Source organism: Hordeum vulgare, chromosome 7H (assembly GCF_904849725.1).
Source record: "Hordeum vulgare subsp. vulgare chromosome 7H, MorexV3_pseudomolecules_assembly, whole genome shotgun sequence".
NCBI classification, from domain to species: domain Eukaryota; kingdom Viridiplantae; phylum Streptophyta; class Magnoliopsida; order Poales; family Poaceae; genus Hordeum; species Hordeum vulgare.
The window spans coordinates 545,873,109-545,890,191 of record NC_058524.1 but is presented as its reverse complement, the minus strand read 5'-3'; the positions used below and the strand labels follow the sequence as shown (position 1 = coordinate 545,890,191).

The 17,083-nt window shown below is 42.1% G+C and overlaps 1 non-coding gene across 1 annotated transcript; it reads left to right on the top strand.

Annotated features, from left to right (window-relative positions):
- The first annotated feature begins 16,611 nt into the window (after window positions 1-16,611).
- Window positions 16,612-16,750, top strand: LOC123414440. The gene has a single exon (XR_006614408.1). It is a non-coding gene; the product is annotated as a small nucleolar RNA Z247 (small nucleolar RNA).
- Window positions 16,751-17,083: the final 333 nt, after the last annotated feature.

Genomic DNA, 17,083 nt, shown 5'->3' with positions numbered 1-17,083 from the left:
GGCCGGAACAGCCGCCGCGGGACAAGCAGGGTGCCGCCACGGAGGAGTGGTGTGGTGTGCGGTAGTGGGGGGGGTTGGGGAACGAGGGGCTCAGATTCGCCTCGCTGACACCTTCCTCGGGCCGAGCGCGGCTTCGCCGGACGGCCCTCTTACAACGACAAAGGGGAGGCTGGCGGCGGGGGTTGCTAAGCGCTGGCTAGGGTTCCCCCCGTGTCGCCAAAGGAGGGCGACGCGGGGGCGGGGGAGCCAGGTCGAATGGTAATATTTCTCGTATAATACCCCTACATGTATGAGAAGAATCGAGATGGACCTAGAGGAGGTGAATAGGTACAGTTACAAACTTTAGTTCTTACTTAGCAATTTTAGGCAATAATGTGGAATATGAATTTTAGCCTAACAATTGCACTAGTGATAAGGTGACAAGTATGATGTACAAGTTAAGCACCTAACTAGATAAACAAACCTTAATATGAAAATAGGTTAAACAGGTAAGGAGACAAGTAACCACAAGTAAGGATCTAGGGTTAGGAATAACCACAACTCCAAGAGACGAGGATTTATCCCGATGTTCACTTCCTTGGAGGGAAGCTACGTCACCGTTTAGAGAGGTGTATGTTACCATGAAGGCACACCAACGCCAAGAAGGCTCACCCTATTCTCTCCTTGAAACAACACCACGAAGGCATTTCTTAATCACTAGTGGTAGACCTTGGGGTGGTCTCCAAACCCTCACAAACTTTCCGGGGGTAATCAGAATGAACGATTCCTCTTCGGAGTACTCCTACCGTCTAGGAGTCTCCAACCTCCAAGAGTAACAAGATCCAAAGGGAAAAGCTCAAGACTTGCTCAAATCAGGATTTGCTTTGGTCACAAGAAGTGGAAGTAGTTGATCTTTCTTTCGACTCGAACAACTCTCTCAAATTCACAAAGTTCAACTCGCGCTCTTGGATTTTGTGGGGGAGCAAGAGAGAGGGAGCACTTGTGTTCTTTGGGTGTGTTTGAGTGTAGTGGTCACATGAATCCCGAAGGCGTAAGGTGCTTTATATACTTCCAACAGATAGAGCCGTTTGCCGAGAATTTGACCTGCCCGGATGTTCTGGAACAAAGTCCGGATGATACGGGATCACTAAATAAATGCCTAGAAAGTAGTGCTGCGAGGTGCCCAGATGATCCGGGAGCATGTCCGGATGATCCGCGCGATGCCCGGATGGACCGAACGACCGTACGGATGATCCGGCTACACTAGAAGTGTTTTCGTATTTGGTTGCCATTTACTCGGATGATACGGGAATGGGTCCGGATGATCCAGGCTTTGTCCGGACAATCCGGGACCTGGTCCGGATGATCTGGATAGGCTAGAGGTGTTATTGGTATTCGGTTGGCATTTATCGCGATGATCCGGGACTGGGTACGGACGATCCAAGATTTGTCCGGACGATCTGGGACCTGGTCCGGACGATCCGGATAGCTACCAGTATTTGAAACATATGTCACGTAGGTTGTGGCTAAATAGTTTTCCTAGGGATATTTTGTCTTTGTGGATCATTTAGTGAGACATCATATGTCAGGAGATAATGACCAAATGATGATACTTTGAGCAAATCTTGAACATGACACTTGGATCCCCTCTTAATAGTGCGGGATCCCTGATACGTCTATTTTGCATCATGCTTAATTGTTGATATTTATTGCTTTATGGGCTGTTATATTACTTTGTGGTACCATATTTATGCCTTTTCTCTCTTATTTTGCAAGGTTTATTTGAAGAGGGAGAATTCAGGCAGCTGGAATTCTGGCCTGGAAAAGGAGCAAATCTACGTCCTCTATTCTACACAACTCCAAATGCCTTGAAATTTTACGTGGAATTTTTTGGGAATATATAAAAAATACTGGGCGAAAGAAGTACCAGAGGGGAGCTACCAGGGCGCCACAAGCCTGGTAGCCGCCACCCCCTGGTGGCGGCTACAGGGCTTGTGGGCTCCCTAACGTCCCACTGGCCCCCCTCTTTTGCTATATGAAGGGTTTCGTTCCAGAAAAAATCAAGAGGGAGCTTGTTCGTGGTTTCGCCGCCGCCACGAGGCGGAACTTGAGCAAATCCAATCTAGAGCTCCGGCGGGACGATCCTGCTGGGGACACTTCCCTCTCGGAGGGGGAAATCATTGCCATCGTCATCACCAACACTCCTCTCGTCGGAGGGGAGGCATTTTCATCAACATCTTCATCAGCACCATCTCCTCTCCAATCCCTAGTTCATCTCTTGTAACCAATCTCCATCTCGCGACTCCGATTGGTACTTGTAAGGTTGCTAGTAGTGTTGATTACTCTTTGTGGTTGATGCTAGTTGGATTACTTGGTGGAAGAGTTTATGTTCAGATCCTTGATGCTATTCATTACACCTCTGATCATGATTATGATTATGCTTTGTGAGTAGTTACTTTTGTTCCTGAGGACATGGTATAAGTCATGTTAATAATAGTCATGTGAATTTGGTATTCGTTCGGTATTTTGATATGTTGTATGTTGTCTTTTCCTCTAGTGGTGTTATGTGAACGTCGACTACATAACACTTCACCATATTTGGGCCTAGAGGAAGGCATTGGGGACTAGTAAGTAGATGATGGGTTGCTGGAGTGACACAAGCTTAAACCGCAGTCTATGTGTTGCTTCGTAAGGGGCTGATTTGGATCCACTAGTTTAATGCTATGGTTAGACGTTGTCTTAATTCTTCTTTCGTAGTTGCGGATGCTTGCGAGAGGGGTTAATCATAAGTGGGATGCTTGTCCAAGTAAGGGCAGTACCCAAGCGCCGGTCCACCCACATATCAAACTAGCAAAGTAACAAACGCGAATCACATGAACAAGACGAAACTAGCATGACAGTAATTCCCGTGTGTCCTCACGAGCGTTCTTCCTCCTATAAGACTTTGTTCAGGTTTGTCCCTTGCTACAAAAGGGATTGGGCCACTTGCTTCACCATTGCTACTACTTGTTACTTGTTACTTTTCACTTGCTAAGTTTCACCTCACTAAACCATCACTTGTTACCGCTACTTTCAGTGCTTGCAGTTATTACCTTGCTGAAAACCGTTTATCAGAGCCTTCTGCTCCTCGTTGGGTTCGACACTCTTACTTATCAAAAGGACTACGATTGATCCCCTATACTTGTGGGTCATCAAGACTCTTTTCTGGCGCCGTTGCCGGGGAGTGAAGCGCCTTTGGTAAGTGGAAATTGGTAAGGAAATATATATATACTGTGCTGAAATTTATCGTCAATTGTCACTATGGAAACTGTTCCTTTGAGGAGTTTGTTCGGGGTATCTTCACCACGAACGGAAGCACGAGGAGTTGTTCCTCAACCTGAGGTACCTACTGAAAATATCTTTTATGAAATTCCTTGGGGTATGCTTGAGAAACTGCTGGCTAATCCTTTTACACGAGATGGATCTTCACATCCAGACTTGCATCTGATCTATGTAGATGAAGTTTGTGGTTTATTTAAGCTTGCAGGTTTGCCCGAGGATGAGGTAAATAAGAAAGTCTTTCCTTTATCTTTGAAGGATAAGGCGTTGACATGGTATAGGCTATGTGATGATACTGGATCATGGGACTACAATCGGTTGAAATTGGAATTTCATCAAAAGTTCTATTCTATGCATTTAGTACATCGTGATCGAATTATATTTATAACTTTTGGCCTCGTGATAGGGAAAGCATAGCTCAAGCTTGGGGGAGGCTTAAATCAATGCTATATTCATGGCCCAATCATGAGCTCTCGAGAGAAATTATCACTCAAAACTTTTATGCTCGTCTTTCTCATGAAGATCGTACCATGCTTGACACTTCTTGTACCAGTTATTTTATGAAGAAGGATATCGACCACAAGTGGAATTTATTGGAAAGAATCAAACGTAATTCTGAAGATTGGGAGCTGGAGGAAGGTAAGGAGTCAGGTATGAATTTCCAGTTTGATTGCGTTAAATCTTTTGTTGAGACAAACACTTCTAGAGATTTTAGCGCTAAGTATGGACTTGACTCTGAGATAGTAGCTTCTCTATGTGAATCTTTTGTTGATCATGTGGATCTTCCCAAAGAGAAGTGGTTTAAGTATCATCCTCCTGTAGAAAGCAACATAGTCAAAACCAATCTAGTTGAGGAGAAAGTCATTGCTTTTAGTGATCCTGTTGTTCCTTGTGCCTACGCTGAGAAACCACCATACCCTGCTAGGATAAAGGATTATTCTAAAGCTCCAACTGTGATACGTAGGGGTTACATTAGACCACTTGCACCCCCTGAGGAGATTAGAGTTGAACCTACTGTTTCTATCATCAAAGATCTCTTAGCCGAAGACATAGATGGGCATGTTATCAAATTCTGTGAGCACTCCGCTAGAATTGCTAAACCTCACGCGAAAGACAAATACGGACCTGTAGTTGTCCTGTCCGTTGTTTCTGTCAAGATAGGAGATCACTGTTACCATGGTTTATGTGATATGGGAGCTAGTGTTAGTGCAATACCCCGTTCCCTATATGATGAAATCAAAGATGAGATCGCACCTGCTGAGCTAGAACCCATTGATGTCACTATTACGCTAGCTAATAGAGACACTATCTGCACTCTGGGAATTGTGAGAGACGTAGAAGTCCTGTGTGGTGAGACGAAGTATCCTACTGATATCCTCATCCTTGGTACTGCACAAGATAGCTTTTGCCGCATCATATTCGGTAGACCCTTTGTCAACACTGTCAATGCTCACATTGATTGCATTAAGCAGGTTGTCACTGTTAGTTTCGAGGGTGTGTCTCATGAATTTAACTTCTCCAAGTTTGGAAGACAACCCCATGAAAAAGAGTCGTCTGGTAGGGATGAAATCATTGCTCTTTCCTCTATTGTCGTACCTCCTACGGATCCTTTAGAGCAATATCTGCTTGAGCATGAAATTGATATGCATATGGAGGAAAGAGATGAGATAGATAAAACTGTCTTAGAACAATATCCTATTCTCAAGAATAATCTGTGTGTTGAACTGCTTGGGGATCCTCCCCCGCCGAAGGGTGATCCTGTGTTCGAGCTTAAACAGTTGCCTGATACTCTTAAGTATGCCTATCTTGATGAGAAGGAGATATATCCTGTTATTATTAGTGCTAGCCTCTCAGAGCATGAAGAGAAGAAGTTACTAAAAACTCTGAGGAAGCACTGTGCTGCTATTGGATATACTCTTGATGATCTTAAGGGTATTAGTCCCACTCTATGTCAGCACAAGATTAAAACCGATCCTCATTCTAAACCAGTTGCTGATCATCAAAGGAGATTAAATCCTAAGATGAAAGAGGTCGTTAGAAAATAAATACTAAAGCTTCTGGAAGCAGGAATCATTTACCCTATTGCTTATAGTGATTGGGTAAGTCCAGTACATTGCGTACCTAAGAAGGGAGGTATCACCGTCGTTCCTAATGATAAAAATGAATTAATCCCACAAAGGATTATTACTGGCTATAGGATGGTGATAGACTTCCGGAAACTGAACAAGGCAACCAGGAAAGACCATTATCCTTTGTCGTTTATCGACCAAATGCTAGAAAGGCTATCCAAACATACACACTTCTGCTTTCTAGACGGTTATTCAGGTTTTTCGCAAATACCTGTTGCACAATCTGATCAGGAGAAAACCACTTGCACCTGCCCCTTCAGTACCTTTGCTTATAGATGTATGCCTTTTGGCTTATGCAATGCACCTTCCCACCTTTCAAACATGTATGATGGCTATATTCTGTGACTTCTCTGAAAAAGATTGTCGAGGTTTTCATGGATGACTTCTCCGTTTACGGGTCTTCCTTTGATGATTGCCTCAGCAACCTTGATCGAGTCTTACAGAGATGCAAAGATACCAACCTCGTCTTCAATTCGGAGAAGTGCCACTTTATGGTTAATGAAGGCATCGTCTTAGGACACAAAATCTCTGAAAGAGGCATTGAAGTTGATAAGGCTAAGGTTGATGCAATAGAGAAAATGCCTTGCCCCACAGATATCAGAGGTATACGAAGTTTCCTAGGTCATGCTGGTTTCTATAGAAGGTTCATTAAAGACTTCTCTAAGATTTCTAGGCCTCTTACCAACCTCTTGCAGAAGGATGTTCCTTTTGTTTTCAATGAGGATTGTGAGGAAGCTTTCGAAATACTTAAGAAGGCTTTGATAACCACACCTATTGTTCAACCACCTGACTGGAACTTGCCCTTTGAAATCATGTGCGATGCTAGTGATTATGCTGTTGGTGTTGTTCTAGGACAAAGAGTTGACAAGAAGTTGAATGTCATTCACTACGCTAGTAAAACTCTAGACAGTGCCCAAAGAAACTATGCCACTACAGAAAATGAGTTTTTAGCAGTCGTGTTTGCATGTGAAAAGTTTAGATCTTATATAGTTGACTCCAAAGTCACTATTCACTCTGATCATGCTGCTATTAAGTACCTTATGGAGAAGAAGGACGCTAAGCCTAGGCTAATCAGATGGGTTCTCCTACTACAGGAATTTGATTTGCATGTTGTTGACCGAAAGGGTGCTGATAACCCTGTAGCAGATAACTTGTCCAGGCTAGAGAATGTCCTTGATGACCCACGACCTATTGATGACAGCTTTCCTGATGAGCAATTAAATGCCATCCGCACTTCACATAGTGCACCGTGGTATGCTGATTACGCAAACTATATCGTAGCCAAATACATACCACCCAGTTTCACCTATCAGCAAAAGAAGAAATTCTTCTTTGATTTGAGACACTACTTTTGGGATGATCCTCACCTTTATGAGGAAGGAGTAGATGGTGTTATTAGACCTTGTGTGCCTGAACATGAACAGGGACATATCTTGCAGAAGTGTCATTCCGAAGCCTACGGAGGACACCATGCTGGAGATAGAACTGCCCATAAGGTATTGCAATCAGGTTTTATTGGCCCAGTCTCTTCAAGGATGCCCGTAAGTTTGTCTTGTCTTGTAACGAATGCCAAAGAATAGGGAACATCAGTAAACGTTAGGAAATGCCTATGAACTATTCACTTGTCATTGAACCATTTGATGTCTAGGGCTTTGATTATATGGGACCCTTCCCGAGTTCCAACGGGTACACTCACATCCTAGTTGATGTGGATTATGTCACCAAGTGGGTAGAGGCTATCCCCACTAAAAATGTTGATCACCACACCTCTATTAAGATGCTCAAAGAAGTCATTTTCCCAAGATGTGGAGTCCCTAGATATTTGATGACTGATGGCGGTTCACACTTCATTCATGGTGTTTTCCGCAAGATGCTCGCTAAGTATGATGTCAACCATAGAGTTGCATCTCCTTATCATCCTCGGTCTAGTGGTCAAGTGGAGTTGAGCAATAGGGAGATCAAATTGATCCTACAAAAAATTTTCAATAGATCTCGAAAGAATTGGTCTAGCAAACTTGACGATGCACTATGGGCTTATAGGACTGCTTATAAGAATCACATGGGCATATTGTTTACGGTAAGGCATGTCATTTACCTCTTGAGGTGGAACACAAAGCTTATTGGGCAATCAAAGAGCTCAACTTCGATTTCAAACCTGCCGGTGAGAAGCGGTTGTTTGAAATCAGCTCATTAGATGAATGGAGGGCCCACACATATGAGAATGCCAAGTTGTTCAAGGAAAAGGTTAAGATATGGCACGATAAACGAATACAGAAACGAGAGTTCAATGTAGGTGATTATGTCCTACTATACAATTCTTGCTTGAGATTCTTCGCAGGCAAGCTTCTCTCTAAATGGGAAGGTCCTTACGTTATCGAGGAAGTATATCGTTCCGGTGCCATCAAAATCAATAACACTGAAGGAATTTTTCCTAGAGTGGTAAATGGGCAAAGAATCAAGCATTACATCTCTGGTACTCCCATAAATGTTGAGACCAACATCATCAATATCATAACTCGAGAGGAGTACATAAGGGATGTTTATCAGCCTGTTTCAGACCCTGAAAACAACGAGGTATCTGTTTCGGTAAGTAATTGGACTCCGAAACTTTTCCAATAGGAAATTTCCTCCGTTTTGGAATTTTTGGAAAATTAGAAAAATAAAAAGCAGTCTGGAGAGCGCACGAGGCGGCCACAAGCTTGGTAGCCGCCACCTACCCCCCTGGTGGCGGCTAGAGGGCTTGTGGGCACCTCGTGTGCCTCCCGGACTCCGTTTTCTTGTGGAGCACTCCTTCTGGTCCAGAAAAAATCATTATATATACGCCCGGAGGTTTTGATCTCCGTATCGCGCAGTTTTCCTGTGTTTTCGTTTCGAGCCTGTTGTCTGCCGCAGATTTAGGTCAAGATGTCTTCTCAAGATTCAGAAGAAGAGATCTATGTGGTCGATGATCGTGCTAACTCTAGGATTAATGGGGACTTGGGACCATATGGCTGGACAACTGACAAGGAACAGGACTATGATCCCAAGGGGAAAGAACAAACGAGTTCCGATGAAGAGGAGGTTCCTTTACCTCAACCTGCAAACACCCATGTGGAGTTCAAGAAGTCAAGCCTCCCCAACTTCAGGAAGAATCCTAAGACCATATTTATCCCCTCCCGTTTCTTGTAGGATAGTAAGCAGGAGCTTTGCCATAGAATGTTGAAACTTGAGGAGGAAAATGACGATCTGAGGGAGCAGAACTTTTTGCTCAAGTGGAAATTAGACAAGCTCAAGACTGCTTCAACAACACCACCACCATCACCACCAAAGGAAGACAACTAAGCATTGGTATGGGCAATCCCCTTAGCTTTTGCCAAGCTTGGGGGAGTTGCCCTGGTATCGTATCACCTTTATATCTTTTGCTTTTACCTTTGTTTTAGTTCTTTCCTTTTCAGTTTTTATTTCTTCTCTTAGAGGAATAAGTCTTTAGTGTTTAGTTTGAGTCTTTTGCATTTGTCTCTCCCCCGATGTATTCGAGCTCGTGAGCTATATAATAAAGAGTATCTTAGTCAAGGGCTTTGCTTTGTGTTGTGATCAAAAGTCTGAAAAGAACGATAGTATGAAAGATCATGGGAAGATCTTATGGAAAGTGATAGCTTCACATATGACACGTATGATGATTAAAACTTGTTGCGAATAAATCAACATAGACCTCAGTCATTGTTGCAATTAATAATAAGTAATAAGGAAAGAGAGGTTCACATATAAATATATCATCTTAGACACTTTTTACAATTGTGAGCACTCACCAAACTATTACATGCTTAGGAGTAGGTGTTGGACAAAGAAGACAACATAATGAATTGTGTTTGCTTGGTTCCAAACAATGTTATATGATTAGAGATCCCTTAGCATGTGACGATTGCTTCCACCTCATAGAGATACTACTTGTGCATCCATAAACCTTCAACCCAGTTTTGCCATGAGAGTCCACCATACCTACCTATGGATTGAATAAGATCCTTCAAGTAAGTTGTCATCGGTGCAAGCAATAAAAATTTATCTCTAATATGTATGATCTATTAGTGTGTGGAAAATAAGCTTTGTACGAACCTGTGATGAGGAAGACATAAAAGTGACATACTGCATAATAAAGTTCTTTATCACAGGAGGCAATATAAAGGTGCGTTCCTCCGCACTAAGAGGACACGCATTCAAACCTCAAAAGCGCATGACAACCTCTGCTTCCCTCTGCGAAGGGCCTATCTTGTACCTTTACTTTTTGCCCTTGTAAGAGTCATGGTGATCTTCACCAATTCCCTATTTTTGCCTTTGTCTTGGCTACCGTCACATGCTTGGGAAAGATCTATATTCATATATCAACTTGGAGTTGAATACTTATGCTTTATTGTTGTTGACTTTACCCTTGAGGTAAATGGTTGGGAGGCAGAACTATAAGCCCCTATCTTCCTCTGTGTCCAGCGGAAACTTTGATACCATGAGTACCACGTGAGTTGTAACAATTGTGGAAAATAAAAGAGACGATTGAGTATGTGGGTTTGCCTTACAAGCTCTTATTTGACTCTTTCTGATGTTATGATAAATTGCAATTCCTTCAATGACTTTGGACTGTTGTTGGTTACTTCTCGGTAAGGTTTTTGCTTCATACTTTGCTTTGTGAAGCAATTGTTACTTTTCCATAAGAATCTTTATGATGTATTGCTATTCTATGTGTGATCATGATGCCCTCATGTCCGTATTATGTTTTATCGACACCTTCGTCCCTAAACATGTGGACATGTTTATGGAACATGGTTTTTGCTTGAGGACAAGCGAGGTCTAAGCTTGGGGGAGTTGATACGTCCATTTTGCATCATGCTTTCATGTTGATATTTGTTGCTTTATGGGTTGTTATATTACTTTTTGGTACCATATTTATGCCTTTTCTCTCTTATTTTGCAAGGTTTATTTGAAGAGGGAGAATTCAGGCAGCTGGAATTCTGGACTTGAAAAGGAGCAAATCTGAGTCCTCTATTCTGCACAACTCCAAATGCCCTGAAAATTTACGTGGAATTTTTTGGGAATATATAAAAAATACTGGGCGAAACAAGTACCGGAGGGGAGCTACCAGGGCGCCACAAGCCTGGTAGCCGCCACCCCCCTGGTGGCGGCTACACGGCTTGTGGGCTCCCTGACGGCCCACTGGCCCCCTCTTTTGCTATATGAAGGGTTTCGTTCCAGAAAAAAATCAAGAGGGAGATTTTTCGTGGTTTCGCCGCCGCCACGAGGCGGAACTTGAGCAGATCCAATCTAGAGCTCCGGCAGGACGATCCTGCTCGGGAAACTTCCCTCCCGGAGGGGGAAATCGTCGCCATCGTCATCACCAACACTCCTCTCGTCGGAGGGGATGCATCTTCATCAACATCTTCATCAGCACCATCTCCTCTCCAATCCCTAGTTCATCTCTTGTAATCAATCTCCGTCTCGCGACTCCGATTGGTACTTGTAAGGTTGCTAGTAGTGTTGATTACTCTTTGTAGTTGATGATAGTTGGATTACTTGGTGGAAGAGTTTATGTTCAGATCCTTGATGCTATTCATTACACCTCTGATCATGATTATGATTACGCTTTGTGAGTATTTACTCTTGTTCCTGAGGACACTGGATAAGTCATGTTAATAATAGTCATGTGAATTTGGTATTCGTTCGGTATTTTGATATGTTGTATGTTGTCTTTTCCTCTAGTGGTGTTATGTGAACGTCGACTACATAACACTTCACCATATTTGGGCCTAGAGGAAGGCATTGGGGAGTAGTAAGTAGATGATGGGTTGCTGGAGTGAAACAAGCTTAAACCCCAGTCTATGCGTTGCTCCGTAAGGGGCTGATTTGGATCCACTAGTTTAATGCTATGGTTAGACGTTGTCTTAATTCTTCTTTCGTAGTTGCGGATTCTTGCGAGAGGGGTTAATCATAAGTGGCATGCTTGTCCAAGTAAGGGCAGTACCCAAGCGCCGGTCCACCCACATATCAAACTAGCAAAGTAACAAACGCGAATCACATGAACATGACGAAACTAGCATGACAGAAATTCCCGTGTGTCCTCAGGAGCGTTCTTCCTCCTATAAGACTTTGTTCAGGCTTGTCCCTTGCTACAAAAGGGATTGGGCCACTTGCTGCACCATTGCTACTACTTGTTACTTGTTACTTTTCACTTGCTACGTTTCACCTCACTACACCATCACTTGTTACCGCTACTTTCAGTGCTTGCAGTTATTACCTTGCTGAAAACCGTTTATCAGAGCCTTCTGCTCCTCGTTGGGTTCGACACTCTTACTTATCAAAAGGACTACGATTGATCCCCTATACTTTTGGGTCATCAAGACTCTTTTCTGGCGCCGTTGCCGGGGAGTGAAGCGCCTTTGGTAAGTGGAAATTGGTAAGGAAACATTTATATACTGTGCTGAAATTTATCGTCAATTGCCACTATGGAAACTGTTCCTTTGAGGAGTTTGTTCGGGGTATCTTCACCACGAACGGAAGCACGAGGAGTTGTTCCTCAACCTGAGGTACCTACTGAAAATATCTTTTATGAAATTCCTTCGGGTATGCTTGAGAAACTGCTGGCTAATCCTTTTACACGAGATGGATCTTCACATCGAGACTTGCATCTGATCTATGTAGATGAAGTTTGTGGTTTATTTAAGCTTGCAGGTTTGCCCGAGGATGAGGTAAATAAGAAAGTCTTTCCTTTATCTTTGAAGGATAAGGCATTGACATGGTATAGGCTACGTGATGATACTGGATCATGTGACTACAATCGGTTGAAATTGGAATTTCATCAAAAGTTCTATTCTATGCATTTAGTACATCGTGATCAGAATTATATTTATAACTTTTGGCCTCGTGACAGGGAAAGCATAGCTCAAGCTTGGGCGAGGCTTAAATCAATTCTATATTCATGGCCCAATCATGAGCTCTCGAGAGAAATTATCACTCAAAACTTTTATGCTCGTCTTTCTCATGAAGATCGTACCATGCTTGACACTTCTTGTACCAGTTATTTTATGAAGACGGATATCGACCACAAGTGGAATTTATTGGAAAGAATCAAACGTAATTCTGAAAATTGGGAGCTGGAGGAAGGTAAGGAGTCAGGTATGAATTTCCAGTTTGATTGCGTTAAATCTTTTGTTGAGACAAACACTTCTAGAGATTTTAGCGCTAAGTATGGACTTGACACTGAGATAGTAGCTTCTCTATGTGAATCTTTTGCTGATCATGTTGATCTTCCCAAAGAGAAGTGGTTTAAGTATCATCCTCCTGTAGAAAGCAACATAGTCAAAACGAATCTATCAAAGTAACGAACGCGAATCACATGAACATGACGAAACTAGTATGACAGAAATTCCTGTGTGTCCTTAGGAGCGTTCTTCCTCCTATAAGACTTTGTTCAGGCTTGTCCCTTGCTACAAAAGGGATTGGGCCACTTGCTGCACCATTGCTACTACTCGTTACTTGCTACGTTTCACCTCACTACACCATCACTTGTTACCGCTACTTTTAGTGCTTGCAGTTATTACCTTGCTGAAAACCGTTTATTAGAGCCTTCTGCTCCTCGTTGGGTTCGACACTCTTACATATCGAAAGGACTACGATTGAACCCCTATACTTGTGGGTCATCAATCCATATTACTCAAGAAATATATAAAAGAACCAAATGTTTCTTTTCTGCTTGAGTCATATCTCGTATGACATGTCCATGATCCCACACACTGATGCCAGGGGAACTAATAACCTTTGTATATACTCAGAAAACATAAGTAGTCCCCTATATGTAGTTTGTCATCAACATCAAAACAATCTTAGGGGCAAGATTGTACTTTCAACGTACATAATCGTAATTCTCAAATTCATCTACCATTGTTTAGCGAGCATAGCCAAATTGAAACAATGTATATCACGAATAATCATGTCACATGTGTCTTTAGGAATACACATCTTCCACCGGGAAAACCATTGCAGCTTACTTTGGTTTTCCTCGTGACTCTACCAATATTGCGAGACTACATTAGTGATCGCCTGAAATGTGTAGTCTATCCATAAACATGTAGTTGCAAAAATGTGCTCGGCTTTTGTTGCAAAAGGTGTCTTTCTTTCTAGTTGCATCGTAATAACATGTGTTTATCTTTGGTTATCACATCTCCTATTATGCCGAGTCATCTTTTTTTACGTGTTTTGTTTTAGAAATTCAGTGATTCCACTAGGGCTTGTTGTTCGTCATGAATCATTCCCTATTTTCCCCCATTATTTTTTTGCATTTTCACATATGATTCTATAACAGTTTCTCAATATGATTACTTTGGATTTATCTAGTATTAAATCGATCATTGGCATATACGATGTGTTATATAATAGCTTCTTTTAGAGATAAAGGGAGAGGATGCCACCAACATGAGAGATGCAATTTTTTTTGACATGTCAAGAAACAATATCTAACATTTTTTTGTTTGAATATTGAAGACAACATATATAGACGTATGCATGCACGCAAATCATGTTATCGCCTGAAACTTACAAGAAATTGTTGGTGGGTCACATGGAGAACAGGAGCCGGAAGGATGCCTTCTTGGCATGTATTCAATTATAGATTAAAAAATTCAAAGACATAAGTTATTATTCCCAGCCAAGTTGTCATACCGATCATGGAGTACATGCCATATAAGCATAACACCGAATTTATTCTACATGTTTATCTTTTCGCTCACTTTTGTGTAAACTCATGGGTTTTCATATCATATGGAATTTCCTTGTGGATCTTGCTTTGATACGAAAATGGAGCAACAATTGGTGGGAGCATCTTGCAAAGAAAAGTCATGTCGCAAAGACGAGCACTATTTGTATGTAACATACAAGAGCATTTATTTTATTTGATTTTTATAGTTCTTGCATTTTCTTCATCGTAACATTTTTTTTTACCACAAATTGTCAACTTGTGAAACTTTGTATAGAGCGCAAATACATGTTTTGGATCATCTAGCCTTATCATATGTACACTTGTGCCACTTTACACGAAGAAAACGAACTATAAAAGTACGGACATTTTAACTTGGTTTATTTTTATTGTGTACAACTAGAAATGTAATCCATTTTTGATGTGCACAGTCACGAAAAAAGACGAATGTTAGTTGGCGACATCATTGCGCTTCATATGCCGCCATAGTTAGATACTAATATCAAGTGGATCTTATGCATCATAATGTTTGGCATATCTTATGAGATGTAATGGTTTTGCACAAAGTGATTCTGAATAAAAGAGATAATGATGGTGTCATTTTCTTCCACAACTCTTTACAATAATGTTTATGTAAATTAGTAGATGGCCTTGTTTTCCATGCCCATCGCGAGTCATTTTTACAACTGTTAGCCTCCTTGTTTATGTATTGATCTCTGGACCTGATAACCTTCGTTTTTCCCATTTTATGGTATTTGCAGTATGCATATTCTTATATATTGTCGTCTCAATAAGAATATTCGCATTCCCTATATTGCACTTCATTGTTTATCCGATACATTTATTCAGACATATGCAGTCTTCGGTTAAAATGTCATTCCTAAGCACCCTTCATTTAGATGTGTAAACATTTGCACGATCTCACCGTTTGGTCTTTATAAATCATGCATATTTTGTTCTTGCACTTTTATCTTTATTGTTCCTCTATCAGGTTACTCGCCTTTAGTCATTCGCAAGGCTGCATTTAGGATGAAGGAATTTTATAGGAATCGTGGAGTTCTCTTTTCCTATGGATTTATATTCCTAGTGGGTCCTCATTCCAGAGGAGCAACCTCAACTATTCCTCAGGAAAGGCTTCCTATCCTTTGTTTTTCACATAAACTGGAGCATCTGCTCTACGATCATTTTGGCGTAGGCCCAAGGAATACAAATGAACCCAAGAGCTAAACGTGCTTGTCCGTCAGACAAGGCAAGCACGTTTGGTTTCTGCGTTATATACACCGTATATGAAAGGTTTATTACAAAATAAGTAAAAAATGCAAAAAAAATTAACTAAACATGACTTTATGTTGTATTTTTTATAAAAAGTTTGGTCCAGCAAAAAAATCCATGATGTTGTAAACAAACAGCACTATATACAAGTTACTATTCACCCTTTTTGTCGTTGTGTTTTTTTACCCTGAAGTCAACTTGCATTTTTTTTCCTTCGTGAAACTTTTTATACGAGTACAACCAAAGTTCATGTTTCTTGAAGAAAGTTTTTGATTTTTTGGTTATTTTTATGAAATTAGTGTAGTTTTTTCCATATCAGGTGTATATATGCCCATGATTCAAAGGATATTTCCTAAGTAATACTACGCTTCGCATAGTTTTGCTTCTTATATGTGGCTACTTGCTCTGTTTTTGTCTGCCATCTAAAACCATGAAAGGCTTGTTAAGAGTATCTCATGGACAAGCATGTTGAAATATCTTAGAATCTTCTATATAGTTTGTGTTAGTTGGTAGAGATAGATAATACCGAATCTATTTAAAGTTATTTCGTATTCATCAAGGCTGTAACAAACTCTAACTTGTACGCCACAGATTGGGCTCTTCCATCCCTATATTAACACGTAACCGCGGCCTGCTACGGTAGGTAGAAACGCTTCCAAACTTCACATGGTATCAGAGCCAAACTTCCTTATCACATCTAGAGATTCCAATCTACCATCAATGGCGTCTTCATCTTCTGCGGCGCCTTCCTTTCTCTCCAACCAAGTTTCCGAGAAACTCATCAGAGACAATTTCCTTCTCTAGAAGGCACAGATCCTTCCCCAAATCCGCGGTGCTGGCGTTTATGGCTACCTTGATGGCAGCACGCCCGCTCTCGAGAAAACCATCACCACCAACGACAAAGAAGGCAAGCCTGTCGTCCTGCCTAATCCTCTCTATACTGCCTGGCTTGGGATCGATCAACAGATCCTTTCCTACCTCCTCAACTCCCTCTCAAAGGAGGTTCTCATCCATGTTCTCCATCTGGAGAACTCTGAAGCCGTATGGAGCGCCCTCACCACCATGTTTGCATCCCACTCTCGATCCCGCATGAACAACCTCCGCATCTCTCTTTCCAATGCCCAGAAGGGTAACCAATCTGTCCCGGTGTACTTCTCTCACATGAAGGGCCTGGCTGATGAGCTTGCAGCGGTGGGGAAACCCATCAGCGAAGATGAGCTCGTTTCCTTTATCCTAGCCGACCTTGATATGGACTACAACCCTCTCGTTTTAGCACTAGATGCACGCACTGAACCAATTTCCCTTGATGCACTCTATGGCCATATGGCTAAATCTGACCAGGGAGTTGAGCTCCTGTAGAACGCAGGAGGTGGCTGCAAGTCCACGGCAAAATCTACATCACGCGGCCGTGGTGGCTCACGCGAGCGTGGTGCTCCTCATGGGCGTGATGGAGGGCGCGCTGGCAATAGCCGTGGCGGAGGTACTGGAGGTGCCGCTCATCCCTCCTACAACAACAATAGGGCTGGGCGTGGTGGAAACAATGGTGGTTCTCGAGCGCCTGTATGCCAGATCTGTGGCAAACCGGGGCACATCGCCATCAACTGCTGGTACCGCTACACTGATGACTTCCCTCCAGAAGAAAACACAGCAGGCTCAGCCAACAGTTCAAACT